Consider the following 15581-nt stretch of genomic DNA (forward strand, 5'->3'; position numbering starts at 1 on the left):
TACACATATTCCTTTTCCAACATTATGTAGGAAAGGGGGACTTTTTATCAGGTTCGCCTGATTCGCCAGTTGCGTCCCTTTCTGGATCGGGACTCGTTAAATACGGTCACTCATGCTCTCGTTACTTGCCGCCTGGACTACTGCAATGCTCTCTACATGGGGCTCCCCTTGAGGAGCACCCGGAGGCTCCAGCTGGTCCAGAATGCGGCAGCGCGGGTGGTTATGGGAGCGATGTGACCCCCCTCCTGCGCAAGCTGCACTGGCTCCCAGTGGTCTTCCAGGTGCGCTTCAAGGTTTTGGTTACCACCTTTAGAGCGCTCCATGACATCGGACCAGGGTATTTACGAGACCGCCTTCTGCTACCAATAGCCTCTCACCTACCAGTACGCTCCCATAGAGAGGGGCTCCTCAGGGTGCTGTCGGCCAAACAGTGTTGACTGGCGGCCCCCAGGGGGAGAGCCTTCTCTGTAGGGGCACCTACCATCTGGAACGAGCTCCCTCCAGAGATACGGAGGATCCCGGACCTGCGCACATTTCGTCGTGCTCTCAAAACTTTTTTATTTCAGCAGGCTGGCCTGGCCTAACTCTCCTCTTTTAAATTTTTAAGTCATGATTTTATAAATTGGATGTTTTAATCTGTGTTTCGGCCAAAATATTAAATAATTTTAAGGGATTTTTAATATTTGTATTATCTGTATTTTATCTTGGCTGTTCACCGCCCTGAGTCTTTCAGGAGTAGGGCGGTATAGAAATTTGATAAACAAATAAATAAATAAATAATGTAAACTATGCTGGTATAGGCTTTCATATTCAGCATCTGTTGGGCAATGTTGGGCAACAAACCAACTTACAATAGTTAATTGACCGTTTAAAGTTACAATGGCACTGAAAAAAGGGACTTATGACCATTTTTTACACTTATGACCGTTGCATCATCATCCCATGGGTGGTTATGGGATCAAAATTCAATTGACTCATCAAAATGGCAGTTGAATCTTATTTATGATGGTTGGAATGTCCCAGAGTCACTTGATCACCTTTTGAGAACTTCTGACAAGCAAAGTCAATGGGGAAGCCAGATGCATTTAACAACAGTGTTATAACTTAATCATTGCAGTGCAGGGGAACAAAGACAAATGGCACTGGATATGCATGGGAAGTGAAAGGAATCTTCAGCTGAGCTCTTTAAAATGAAGATGGAAAGATTTCAAACTAGTAATGCCTTGAAACTTTTATCATAACTGAGATTTTGATATTGCTTTTTCAATCACTTATGTCAGGAGGTTATTGGTATCACCAAGGTGTACATCCCAGATAAGGAAATTTGACTTTTCTGTGAAATGTTTTTTCGCCATTAGATGAAGAGTTTTGTTTGCTTCTGTTATTTAATTCTCTTTAGAAAGCTCTCTCTCGAAGTGATAAACACATACTGGACTCCAATATGCAAAATAACTGCATCTGCTGAAACACACTTTTTCTCTATAAAATGCTTCAAAAGGAAAATGAGTTTTGTATCAATAACTTTGTGTAGGATAGGAAAAAGAAGTGGCAGGTGGATTTGAAGAATCTGCTGCTATGTGATTTTGTATATTTTGTATTGAATTTATTACATAATTCTAACAAAACTGGAATCTTAGACAATATTATGGGTACTAAATCTAGTAGAATCATTTCTAAGTAGGCCTGCAGAGAGAAGGTTATGAAATTGATTTTGTTGTTTCATTTTGAATAGGCATTTAGGAAAAAGGTTCCTAGATGATTAGGTTCAATGGAACAGAAAGTATGATTTGCAACCCACGTAGTGGATTTGGAAATTTTATCCTTGCTTCTGGTCTTAGTAAGACTATAGAGGTGGTGATAGCTGCAATGGCTGACAGCCAACCTTAGGAGGGAAGGAAGCAAACCAACATGCCTAGCAAGAAAAACTGGTTGCAACTGTAGAAGATCATTTGCCCTGAATTCTCTGAAGTTCTTCTTAGGCTAATGGATTTTTGCTATGAGCATAAGAGCTCCTGTCCTAGTCTCAGAGTTAACATATTCTTGTTCATAGGATTGATGACATTTTCTCCATCCATGAGGAAGGATGAAGTTGTACAATATTTGAAATGTTAGAAAGTAGAATGTAATAGACTTTGTAAGAGATTGGACTTTTAAGCTGGATTCCTTTTCTTTCCAGAAATTTTAAACCCTTGTACACACATATGTACGTTATGAGCCCTAAGTTTATTCTTGTAAGCAAGTGTGATTTAGATAGGGTAAGTATGAGGGTCCTTGATGCTCTCTGAGCTTGATTGATTTCTTGCGGATGTTTCACTACCAAACTAGGTAATTTCATCAGTGCTAGATGGTAGTGGTGTTTGCTCTCATTTTATGTACTAGTGGCATGCCCTGTCAGCACTGACGACAGATATAACACATGCATACACTTTACAATAGTTTCAACTGTGAGCATCCTAGACCAAGACATGTCCAGAAATGCAACAGAATGCCTAGAACCGTGATGGCAAATCTATGACACACATGCCATAGGTGGCACACATACCATATCAGTGGGCACAACAACTCATCTCTGGGACACATGCACATGCCAGCCACCTGATTTTCGGGCCTTCTGGGCCCACCAGAAGTAGGGAAACAGGCTGTTTCCTGCCTCCGGAGGGCCTAGGGGAGGGTATGGAAGGCCCACTTTTCTTTCTCACCTGGCTCCAGATCCTGGGAGGAGGAGGAGGAGGAGGAGGAGGAGGAGGAGGAGGAGGAGGAGGAGGAGGAGGAGAAGAAGAAGAAGAAGAAGAAGAAGAAGAAGAAGAAGAAGAAGAAGAAGAAGAAGAAGAAGAAGAAGAAGAAGAAGAAGAGCCTTAACTGGTTGTTGTTATCCCATGGTTAGCAGCGCATGGTGGGCCATATCAAAAAAATCTTGTGTCAAACATTAACGCTTAGGCCTGGACTAGGATTCTAATTTCAGGACTTAAAATCATGACTGATTTTACAGGCCTGATGCCTCTGCTATTGCTGTAGAATTACCAATTTCATTGGGACTGCTGTTTCTGCAGCTAACTTTGCAGTCTTGGCCTATTTCATGAATATTTAGGCCAATTGACCGTGGAAAAGGCCAAATCAATAGTAAAAGAGAGAATCAGAAACATTGATCATCAAAATGAAATCCGCAGTGCCCCTGAACACTATCACCAAATCAGGGGTAGGTTCTAAAAATTTTTACTACCGGTTCTGTGGGTGTGGCTTATTTTGTGGGTGTGACTTGGTTACAGGGTAATGTCACTGGGTGGGCATGGTCAACTTTTTAAAAGCATTTTTTCTACAACCTTAAGAAGTTGCAGAAAAAAATGCTTTTAGAAGCCTCTGACGATCAGGCAACTCAGCTGGGATCGCCAGAGGCTTTTAAAGGCATTTTTTTTCCTACAACACATTGCAGAAAAAAATGCTATTAGAAGCCTCTGACGATTCCAGTTGAGCCGCATGATCATCAGAGGCTTTTTTTTTTACTTTTAAAAGCATTCTTTTGGCATTCTTTTCCACTTTACAGGGTTAAATCCTGTAAGGAATTACAACTTTCTGGTGTTGTTTCCTAGGCTAATCTTTATTGCCCTGCTTACAGAAACTGCCTCTCCGTTAACCCTTTCTTGGCAGTACGCCTAGACTTACTGTCGCTACCGATTCTGGAGCTTCTCAGAGGTTTTTTCTTTTTTGCTTGACTTTCTTAAAGGGGAAGGGTTGTTTTAAGCTTTTTACACCGCTGTTGAGAGGAAACACTCTCCTGTTGGAGTTCTTCCAGCCAGGGTCAATGATCAGCACTTTGAAGAAATAATTGAATAATGAAGCAGAAGCTTTTAATAACACGAACCAAGATGAATGACATTCAGCAAGGCTTCTTGGCTAGCTAGAAAACTGACATTCAAACGTGAGTTTACATATCCTTTCTGACTTTTGGTCTAAAACTGGTTTTTGGTTAAGTTTAATTCTGTGCTTGGTAATGTTTAATCCTGTGTTTAGTGATGAGATAATTTTCCCTATTCATCTTTGTTTGGAAGGAAAAATGTTAATCTCTGTTCCTGAAAAGAAGCAGCTTCTTTTCTGACTAGTTCCTGTGTCTATTTGTTCTGGTAATTGGTTTAACAAGCAACAGATATTCTGTTTGCTCCTTTGCTTCATTCTGGTGAGCTTAAATGACCTCTCTGATAAAGGGTTTCTGTCAAGTATTTGCAAGCCATTGGCACATATATCATACAGACACTAGTGGAGGCAGGAAGTGCCCCCACCCCTATGTGGAGAGGAGGGGCTTACACTGAGTATAAAACCCCCTCTAACCTTTCCACCAAGCTCTCTTTTACGTTTGTTCTCCATGAGACATGATCTTTGATAGGGGTAGTCACACACGCTGTGTGCCCCCTATCCTAATGGAAATTAAGACAGCCTTTGTATATAGTTAATATGTTTTGTTATATGAATAAATACATTTATCACATTTATTTATGCATCTGCCTTTGGACTCTTCTATGCTCCTGGGTGTTTCTACGATCCCAATTTCCACAGAATGGTAGCAGAGGGAATGGTAGCAGAACTCCACTCCAGGAGCTGTTGAAAAGGCGAGATGCCCTCCAAAATAACCTGTGAGAGAAGCTCCCCTGTTGTGACCAGAGGCCTTCAACGGAGGAGAACTTCACAGCAGCCCCAGTCTGAATCAACGATGGAAAACATTGAAGGGGGTTTCCATCCAGCTACACCCTGGCAGCCAGAGGCCACCCAGATGCAGCAAGAGATCCCAGGGGCCGAGCCAGGCAATGTTGGAGAAGGCTTCTTCAGCACTGACGAAGAGGGGGCAGAAGGACCAGATGAAAGCCTGGACAGGAGAGTGGCTGAAATGTCAGAAGAGGAGTGCAGAGCAGCGCTCGCCTTCCTCCTGAAGACAAGGGCAGCAGCCAGAGAGAGGCCTGAGGAGGCAGCACCAGAGATGCCTGCCATCCCGGTAAGGACTCCCCTGCCTGATCTCTCCAAGATGGCGCCTGCCGCCAGAGAGACTGCCCCCCACCCAGTTTCCCGCCAAACAAAATGGCCGCCAGGCCACTTCAGGAGGCAACTTCCTCCAAGATGGCTGCTCCCCTGGGCACTTTGCCAGCACCACGAACCAGGCCATCCCCAGCCCCACAGCCCAGGCCTACAACGCCAGCCAGTCAGTTCAGCAAACATCAAAGAGGCCATAGAGGCCCTGGTCGCTGCCCTGGAACTTATGGAGCAACCACCCACTGGCTGTCCCCAGGTCCCAGACCCAGATCCAACCTCCCACCCCCGGAGGAACCCAGATGGACCTGCAGCCTCCCACCCCCCACTGCAGAGGCACTCACCATTTCCTGAATGCTCCAGGGAGGCCCAGGCTGAGGCCTCCGCACCTTTCCGGCCCTGCTGGGATGATCCGGAGCTGCAATCCTGCTCCTCTGATGGAGAAGAGGAGATCCAGAGACATTTCCAGGCCTATCCAGCCCATGGACCTCATCTGATGGGCCTCCAGTCTCCAGAAAGATCTCCAGGCCTTCTTCCCACTCCTCCAAGGTTTCCCGGACACCCAGCTGATGTTCAGGCCTACCCTGAAGCTCCAGCCAGACCTGACTTCAGAGCTCAGAGAGGGAGATTGGAGCTCCAACAAGAAAAGGCTTTGGAGCATGCTCCATTTCCTGCACGTGCCCAGTTGCTTCAAACTACAGAAGGACTACAAAAAGGAGCCAGACCTAAGCAATCGATCCCAGGCTTAGGGATCCCAATGCCATTCACAACAGGCTCTTTTCAGCCATTTGAACAACTCCCCATGCAGTTTAATGGCAATAATTTTGTAACTTTGCCAAATAATTTTAGAAAATTACATTTAAGTGGTCAGAATTTTAAAAAATGGTGTAAAGAGATTCAGATAATTCTCTTAAGAGAAAATACTCTGGACATGATCAAAAGACCACCCCCTTTACCTTGGAGCCCTGAAATTGAGTTCCTGCATAAAAGAGCTTACACAACCCTGTTAAGTTCTATAGACACAGCTCTGTATGCCAGTCTTTCAGACGGCCTCACAGCTCAGGAAATTTGGACTGCCCTATATAATTTGTTCCATAGTGACAATATGGCTGCAACCAGCAGATTGTCAAGAATTTTCCATAACTATAAACTCAGACCTGGTGTCAAAATGGGGGAACATTTGGCAACGCTTAAAGCCATGAGGGATGAGCTTATACAGAGGGGGGAGCCTGTTTCTGAATCCACTTTAATTAGTGTGATGTTGAACTCCCTAGACAAATCCTGGAGTCCCTTTATTATTTCTCTAGAAGGGGTTTCTAGGGAACAAAGAAATATAGAATACTTTTCTGGCCGCTTTATTGAGGAAGATTTAAGGCGCAGAGATGAGGAACAACAAGAAATGAAGGAGGCATATCACAGGCCTAGGCCTCAGAGGAGGCGCCAGGACACAAGTGAAAGGATTAATACCCTTCCCACCTGTTTTGACTGTGGCATACAAGGTCACTTTAAAAGGGAGTGCCCTCGCTCTAGGGCCAACATGGCTGGACTTAAGCACAATAAAAATAAAAGAGGCCGTGGAAGAGGGGGAGGTGGTCATAAAGGATACCAATTCTGTAGTATCACTAGTGACAATCATACCTCCCAGGTAAAGGATGCTGAGGGGCTGTGGCTTCTTGATTCAGGTGCATCAACGCATATAGTCAACACGAACCAACGATTTAAGGTTTTACACCCATTCAAGTCCTCAGTAAAAGTTGCCACTGGGGACAAGGCAGAGGTAACTGGGGAAAGCGTGATCAATGTGCCTGGTATAGGAGATGTCACAGGGGCACTGTATGTTCCCTCAATCAAGAACAACCTTTTAAGCATCTTAAAATTGACTGAGGATAAAAATGTAAAACTGGTTTTTGAGAAGGGTGGAGGTTATGTTTTCGAAAATGGGGGTGTTGTTGGCGATATTGTAAAAATCAACAATTTGCCTTATTTTTCCCCAAAAACAAAGGTCAAAAGGCACAAGAAACCTAACAAGAGGGCTCAGGGAGCTAACGCCCAGATAGAGCAGAAAGCTTCTGTGCCAGCCCCCAGGTTGTCCAAACTCAAGGACCCTGGACCTAAAACCAATGAAGCTTTTAAACCAGCTCCTAGGACATCCAAAGCCATTAAGGCTGAGCCCATTAAGGTCACAACTCCTCAGCCAACCCTGAGGAACTCTAAGGTGACCATTAATCCAGTGCCTACTCTCATTACTGAACAGACCAAGGCTTGTAATGGTAAGATACATAAGGTTGACAAAGTATGCACGGGTAAACCTTTACATTTGGATTGTGCTCATATATTACACCGCAGGCTCGGCCATGCCAGCTTCCCGGTTATTAAGAAAATGCAAGATTTTTCTGATGGGCTTAAGATAAAGAATTGTAATACCTATTTGGAATGTGCCATCTGTAAGGCAGCAAAATCTAAAACTGCTGCTATACCTAAGGTCTCTTCCCGTCATGCAAGGTACCCTTATCAGCTGGTACACATGGATTTGGTTGGTCCTTTTAGACCCTCCCTTGGTAGGGGGCGTTATTTTTTAACAGTAGTAGATGATTATTCTCGTTATGGCCATGTATTTATTTTAAAGGACAAAACTGAAGTCTTTACCAACTTCAAATATCTTTACAACCAGATCCAAACGCAACACAAGGTGTGCATCGCACAGGTGCAGAGTGATAGGGGGACTGAGTTTACATCCAAGATTTTTGAAAAGTGGATGAAGGAGAGAGGTATCCTCCATTTTAAATCATCCCCTCGAACTCCGTCCGAGAATGGTATTTCAGAAAGGAGAAATGGCGTGCTGCAGAATGTCATGAACTGCCTACTTGCAGATGCTGACATGAGCCAAGTTTTTTGGGCAGAAGCGGTCAAAATGGCTAATTATCTAGTCAACAGGATGTGGAGTAGTGCCATTAACCAAACCCCATACTTCCTGGTCCATGGAAGGAAACCTAGCCTCTCACACCTGAGAATTTTTGGTTCCTATGCCTGGGTCCATATTCCCAAGCACCTCAGAAGAAAGGGGGGCAAGGCATCAAGGAGGCTCAGATTTATAGGTTATGCAACCGGCAGCAAGGCCTCTAGGTTTGTAGACAAAAATAACCTTGTCATTGTCTCTAGATCAGCTTCCTTTGAGGAGGGGTCAAATTGGTCAAAAATTCATTCCAATGAACCCGGTTATTCCCCTATTAGAAGCGACACTGAACAAGCAGCACCACCTGAAGAGGATGAACCAACAAACTCCAAGCAACTGACCAGCGAAGATCCAGATGGTGATGAATCCCTACCTGACTCTGACGATTCAGACAAGGAATCCCTGGGTGACTTCACACCTCCTGCCTCACCTAAACGACCATATCTTCGCAGCGCCTGGGACAGAGGCCCGCCCCATTTTGATTGGAAAGATATCTCCGGCAGCTCCAATTCTGACACTGATGCTCCGGATGACAATGATGATGGTGAGTGGCAATTTCCCAGATGGTCAAAACGCTCCAATAAAGGGGTGCCACCCAAAAGGTTGGACATTGGCTGTGTTGCCTCGGTCAACAGCGTTACCATGGCCCCTAAAACGTACTCAGATGTCCTCCAGCTTCCCGAGGAAGAACAGCGCAAGTGGAGGGTGGCAATGGAGCGGGAAATGGACAGTCTCAAAAAATTGAAAGTCTTCATCCCCATGGAAGTCCCCAAAAAGAGGAAAGCAATTGTTACCCGTTGGGTCTACAAGGTCAAGCCAATGCCCAACAACAAACTCCTCTATAAGGCCCGGCTGGTAGCACAAGGCTACGCACAGCGCTACTTGCAGGACTTTGATGAAACATACTCCCCCACCGTGAGAGCGGAAAGTGTGAGGGCTGCTTTGGTCACCACAGCAGCACATGGGGAACACATTTTTCAATTTGATGTGCAAACTGCTTATTTACACGCACATCTAAAACAAGAAATTTACGTCAGAGGTGCCCCTGGATTTCAACAGCAGGAAGGCCACACCTGGCTTCTGAAGAAAAGTTTGTACGGCCTCAAACAATCAGGCAGACTGTGGTACAAATGCCTGACTAAAACTCTCAAATCACTGGGTTTTCATCCATCTCCAGCTGATAAATGTACCTTCACAAGGGATACCAAAGGGGGGCTGGAGAAAGTCCTAGTGTATGTCGACGACCTTTTATATATAGGGCCTGACAAGGGGGGAAGTATTATATTTGCCAGGACCCTACAAAAAAAGTTCACTCTAAAGTCTTTAGGATATGTGGACAAGTACCTAGGCGTACAAATCATCACTACACCAAAAGGTTTTGCTCTCTCCCAAAAGGAAAAGATAGAGGAACTCTTGGTGAAATGTAAAATGGAAGATAGCAAGCCAACGGCTATCCCAATGCAGACCGACTATTATGGATTGGCACACAAGGATAGCCCAGAGTTCCAAAATAATACTCTATTTAGGTCAGTGATCGGCTCATTACTATATATAAGTAACTGGAGCCGTCCAGATATTGCCCTGGCTGTAAACCTGCTATCTAGACAAGTGGAACATCCTACCCAGTTCCACTGGTTGGCCATTAAAAAGCTATTAAGGTATCTCAAGACCACAGCAGATTACGTGCTTCGCTTGGAACCTGAGAATAGAGACAAGGCCCAATTAAAATGCTTCGCGGATGCGGACTGGGCCGGAGATACCAAGACACGTAGGAGTACTTCTTGGTACTATTAAATGAGGCACCCATCCATTGGCATGTGGGGCAACAGAAATTTGTTTCGTGCTCCACCGCTGAGGCCGAATATGCATGCTTATCAGAGGCAGGGAACGATCTGATATGGTTTGATGCCTTAATTTCTAGCATCTGGACACCACCGACTTTGCCCATCCAAATTATAGAAGACAACACCGGGGCCATAGGCATTGCCAAAGCCTATGCAGTGGGAAAAAAGTCCAGACATATTGATATCCGCTATCAAAATGTTAGGCAACTAGTAGAGATGGGGTTTATATCTTTATCACATTGTCAGACCAAATATCAAACAGGTGATATTTTCACAAAACCTCTACCAGCAGATAGGCACAAAGATCTGTGTAAAAAGTTATGTCTCACAGGGTAAAATCTGTTGTGCATTGCATTTGTATGTTTGCATGCCATTGGCTCGCAAGGAGGGGAACTGTCAAGTATTTGCAAGCCATTGGCACATATATCATACAGACACTAGTGGAGGCAGGAAGTGCCCCCACCCCTATGTGGAGAGGAGGGGCTTACACTGAGTATAAAACCCCCTCTAACCTTTCCACCAAGCTCTCTTTTATGTTTGTTCTCCATGAGACATGATCTTTGATAGGGGTAGTCACACACGCTGTGTGCCCCCTATCCTAATGGAAATTAAGACAGCCTTTGTATATAGTTAATATGTTTTATTATATGAATAAATACATTTATCACATTTATTTATGCATCTGCCTTTGGACTCTTCTATGCTCCTGGGTGTTTCTACGATCCCAATTTCCACAGTCTCACTTTATGAGCAAGAGTTGGCTGCTGATAGTTATCATTGCATTTTAACTATTTTAATTCCTCAAGGTGCTCTGCCACCCTGCCTGATTTGTAACTCCAGTTTGCAGGTATTTCTAATCTAATGATTTGTATTTAGGGCAGCTTTTTGCAAGCAAAGAAGCTTTTTGTACAGGTAATCCTTGATTTACAACAGTTACAATGTTACTGAAAAAAGTGACTTATGACCGTTTTTCACACTTACGACCATTGCAACAAACTGTCATTAGGGCAAAGAAGTGATGCCACATGACCACCTGGCCATGCCCACCCACCATGATCACATGAAACACTGCAGTTGTGAAATGAGTGACAAGGTTGTTAAGAATGCTGCAACGGGCAAAAACGATGAGCAGTCCTAAGTGCGAGGACCGGTCAAAAGTGCAAGGACCTGTCAGAAATCACTTTTTTCAGCCGTCTGGGTAGTCCCTATGTGCAATGATTTCTGACAGGTGCTCACACTTTTGACCGGTCCTCGCACTTACAACTGTCCTCACCTTTTATGTTTTGTGCCCTATCTTGTCACCATGGCGAAGAAAAATAATTGTGAAATGAGTAACATGGTTGTTAAGAATGCTGCAACGGGCATAAATGTGAGGATAGTCATAAGTGTGACGACTGGTCAAATGTGCGAGGACTGGTCAGAAATGACTTTTTTCAGCCCTCTGAGTAGTCCCTATGTACATAGCCACGGCCACCCAGTCACATGACCACCAAGCCATGCCCACCTGGACACATGACCATCAAGCCACATCCCCAAATAAGCCACGCCCACAGAACTAGTTATTAAAAAAAGTGAATCCCGAAAACTTCCAGTTTGGCATCGCGGCAAGACAGTCGGAGAAATAGCGGGCTCTGATGAGCCCCGCGAAAACCCCGGCTGCCGAACCGCTGCCGATGGGTCTTCGGACCAGAACCATCCTGTAGGGACGGGGGGAAAGGAGGGGTACCTCAGACGACTGAGAGGAACAGGCAAGTTCCTCGGAGGTCAGAGGGAACCCTCTGTGAGTTGGTGGCGGGGGGGGCGGCAGCCATGGCGGCTGCCACAAAGCCGGGACAACCGGGCAAGAGATGTGCTGGAGGAAAGTGGATTGAAACGGAGCTTTTTGAAGCCGGGTGAGTGACAACCAACCCAGGCTTGAACAACGCCTAGAGCAAGATTAACATCTATAAGATCCTTAGCCATAAAATAGCAGCTGAACAACAAAGGGGCTGAAAGTTTAAAATGCTACTTTAAAGAAACAAAGACCCGATAAACAACTAAGTTTTGAACAGAACTAAAGGAATTAAATATCGAGATATGATATAAAGACTGGATATTTTAAAATTTGAATTGGATTTTAAAAAAGAAGATTTGATACTTTTTAAACTAAAAGAAGAAGAAATAAATTTGATTGTTACATAATTTCACAAAATGGATATTTGCATGACTAATGGAAAATGTGGATTGTAGAGGGACACCATCTGGTTTAAAAAGGAACCTTGTAACTCTTTTTCGTTATGGAAACTTTGAGCTTTACAGATAAAATCCGTAGGACTTTGCGGAGGACGAGTTCTTTTTCCCTGTCTGCAGGCAGCTTGACTTTTGTGAAAAGAAAAGGAAATTATAACAGAACTCCTATAGTTGAAACAATAATAATTTAAAAAATTGGCGCAGGAATAAAAGAAGGATTAAGTGCAGGCTCAAGAGAAGATTTGATACATTATATCTGAAATAAAAATAAGAAAAAGATATAATATGATTTATGGAGGACAAAATTTAAAACTTTGAAAATGATAGGAAATATATGTTTGCAAATGAGGAAATGAAGAAATAAGATACACACGACTGGAAAAAGAAAAAGGAAGATCAAAATAATGTGACTGAAAATAAAATAATGTATAGGTGTATTGTAATAATAAAAAGGAGATTTTTATAGAAATTAAGAATGTTAAAAGAAATTTATAAATATATTTAAAGGTATGTTTTAAGCAAGAACCATGTCTCAATGTTAAATTGTTATGAAAAAGAATAAGGATCAATATGATTAACTGAAATTAAGCAATGTATAGATGGATGGAAACAACAAAGAAAGGATTAAGTAGGGATTAATATTAAACCAACTATGATTATGCTGCGTTTAACAGCCAAAAAATAAAAATAGATATGCTGTGTAACAGCCAGAAAATAAAAATGATTATGCTGTGTTTAACAACCAAACAAAAATGGTGATGCTGTGTAACAGCCAAAACATAAAAGGATATGCTGTGTAACGGCTAAAAACAAAATGAGTATGCTGTGTCTTAACAGCCAAACAAAAATGGTTATGCTGTGTAACAGCCAAAATAAAAATGGATATGCTGTGTAACGGCCAAAAAACAAAAATGAGTATGCTGTGTTTAACAGCCAAAAATAAAATTGTTATGCTGTGTTTAACAGCCAAGAAATAAAAAAGATTGGTTTAACAACAAAGATAAAGATAAAGATGTTGGGTTTTATAGTAAAAATAAAATGAGGTGGGTTAGCCAAATAAGGAGGAGTATATTTAAAAACAGAAACAAAGACTATAAATGTTGAGTTCAACAGTAAAAATAAAATGATTATGTTGGATTTAATTATTTTATGAATATGTATAATATTGTGATGATTTATATTGTTAAAATATATCCATCTAAGCAAATGAAAGAGAAAAATGGAATTATAATTGGTTAGGATTCAAGATTTAAGTAAAGGGTTTTTAGGGATAATGGCATAGTTAAATAGACAGATTAGAGGGAAATAATTGAGTAAAGTATTAAGTTGTGTTAATTGAAAATTAAGATTTGTTAGTTATTTGTATTAATTTGTGACCAGATCAAAAGCTTTGTTTTGAAAAAATATGTTTTATGTTTATGTTTTAAAAAATAATAAAAAACTTTTTTTAAAAAAAATGGAATTCCACCATTGGTTTAAACTGATGTTTTGTTTTCTAATAAAGTCACACACTTTTACATGAGAACTGTAACAAATTAAAAGAACCATAATAACCTATTAGAGACCATTTGATGTTGTGGTAAAGGTGCTGATCTAGGAAGCAAAAGACTGAGTTCTAATCTCATTTTAGCATGAAAATGACACACACACGCACCATAAATCAAGGACATCATTTTTAAAGGTGTCTTTAGTCCTATAATAAAGAACAAATGAGAATTTTAATATATATTCTGTTTTATATATAAATCATATATGTATCTTGAGGTTCTAAATTTTCCCATCTATGGATTCTGAAGCACCCTCATCTTCCCATTCTTTCTTTATTCCACCATGCCAATAGGCTAAATTGATAGACGGAAACTTTATGAGACAGGTAGACAAAATACAGCTAAGCAGCATAGATCTGGTACAACTATTGAGTTACATCATAAAAATTATATAGCTTGAACAATCACTGTATAGGTATTAGTTTTTTTAATCAATTCTTATACTTTGTTTTCAATGTGCAGGAAGAGTTCTAGTTGGTTCTCAATGTATTGTTTCTTTTTTTAAAATACATTTGTTATTTTATTCAGAAAGTTTAAATACAAATTCCCAAAAAAATGTCCAAGCACAAAAAAGCAAAGTAGCCAAAACATTAAAAATATGCATTTAAAACAATATTAGTTACTCCTCCTTCCAAAGCAGGCCCATAGTTTATTGACTTCTACATCTATTTATAACCAATTTGGCCTGTCATTTATCTACCATATGTAAAAACAAAGTAATTAAAAGGTAAATCAAAAATGATTTAACAGGCTCCAAACCTTAATCAGATTCTGAGATCTATTAATACAACCATGTCTTTAGAGCAGGGTTTCCCAAACTGTGAGGTGTGGCAGAACAGACAGAATCCGGGGGCGGGTTAAAGAACTCTTTAGTAACATGGTTACAATACATGCATGTTTTTCTAGATTTTGTCCTATTGTTTATATTGTTCATGTGTGTGCATTTGGGTGTTTGAATTTTTAGAGGAGATGTCTACATTAAGATTACACTAAAGGGAGAGGTGATGGGAAAACTTTAAGGAACCTCTGCATTAGAGCCTTTCAAAAGGCAAATAGGGTTGAGCTAATCTAATTTCTGAGGATGTTAGGGAATGATAGTCCAATGGGTACAAGTGACAGAAAACCTTCCATAGGATGGCTAGCTGTAACCAGGGAGATATAGCCCCTCAAATAATTCATGTCATAAAGAGGTTTATAGATCAGGGACAGGGGTGAAATTCAGCAGGTTCTGGAGAACCGGTAGCAGAAATTTTGAGTAGTTTGGAGAACCAGCAAACACCACCTCTGGCTGGCCCGAGTGGGGTGGGAATGGAGATTTTGCAGTATCCTTCCCCTGGAGTGGGGTGTGAATGGAGATTTTGCAGTATCTTTCCCCTGCCATGCCCACTAAGCCACGCCCACCAAGCCATACCACGTCCACAAAGCCACGCCCACAGAACTGGTAGTAAAAACAATTGAATTTCACCACTGATCAGGACTGTCAAACTCAAGGCCCACAACATGAGGAACTGTATTAAAGGGTCACGGCATTAGGAAGGTTGAGAACCACTGATTTAGAGTATGGGATTAACGGTAATGTTAATCAAATTAACATTTGATGCTAATCGAATTAACATCACAAATTAATGTGATTTTATTGTTTATACAAGTAGTTTATACAAATTTAGACCAGTCATTTAGCAGCTGTTTGAAGTTACAATGGCTCTGAGCAAATGCAACTTAAGCTAGGTTCCTGAAGTTATAGCCACTGCAACACCTCCATGGTCACAAGCAAATTTTGGTGCTTGGCAACATGTTTTATTGTTGTTGTTGTTGTTCTGGTTTTAATACCTAAAGCAGTGATCAGCAAACTATGGCTTCAGGGACAAATCTCAGCTTCTGTTTGTTTCTATTTGACCAGAAGCAGACAGTAGGTGGGCAGCAGTTGCCATTATCACTCCATTCTGCTATGTCTTTCTCTTTCTCCCACATAATTAATTAATCATTAAATATTAA

Source organism: Pantherophis guttatus, chromosome 3 (assembly GCF_059756535.1).
Source record: "Pantherophis guttatus breed Tessera chromosome 3, ASM5975653v1, whole genome shotgun sequence".
Classification (NCBI taxonomy): domain Eukaryota; kingdom Metazoa; phylum Chordata; class Lepidosauria; order Squamata; family Colubridae; genus Pantherophis; species Pantherophis guttatus.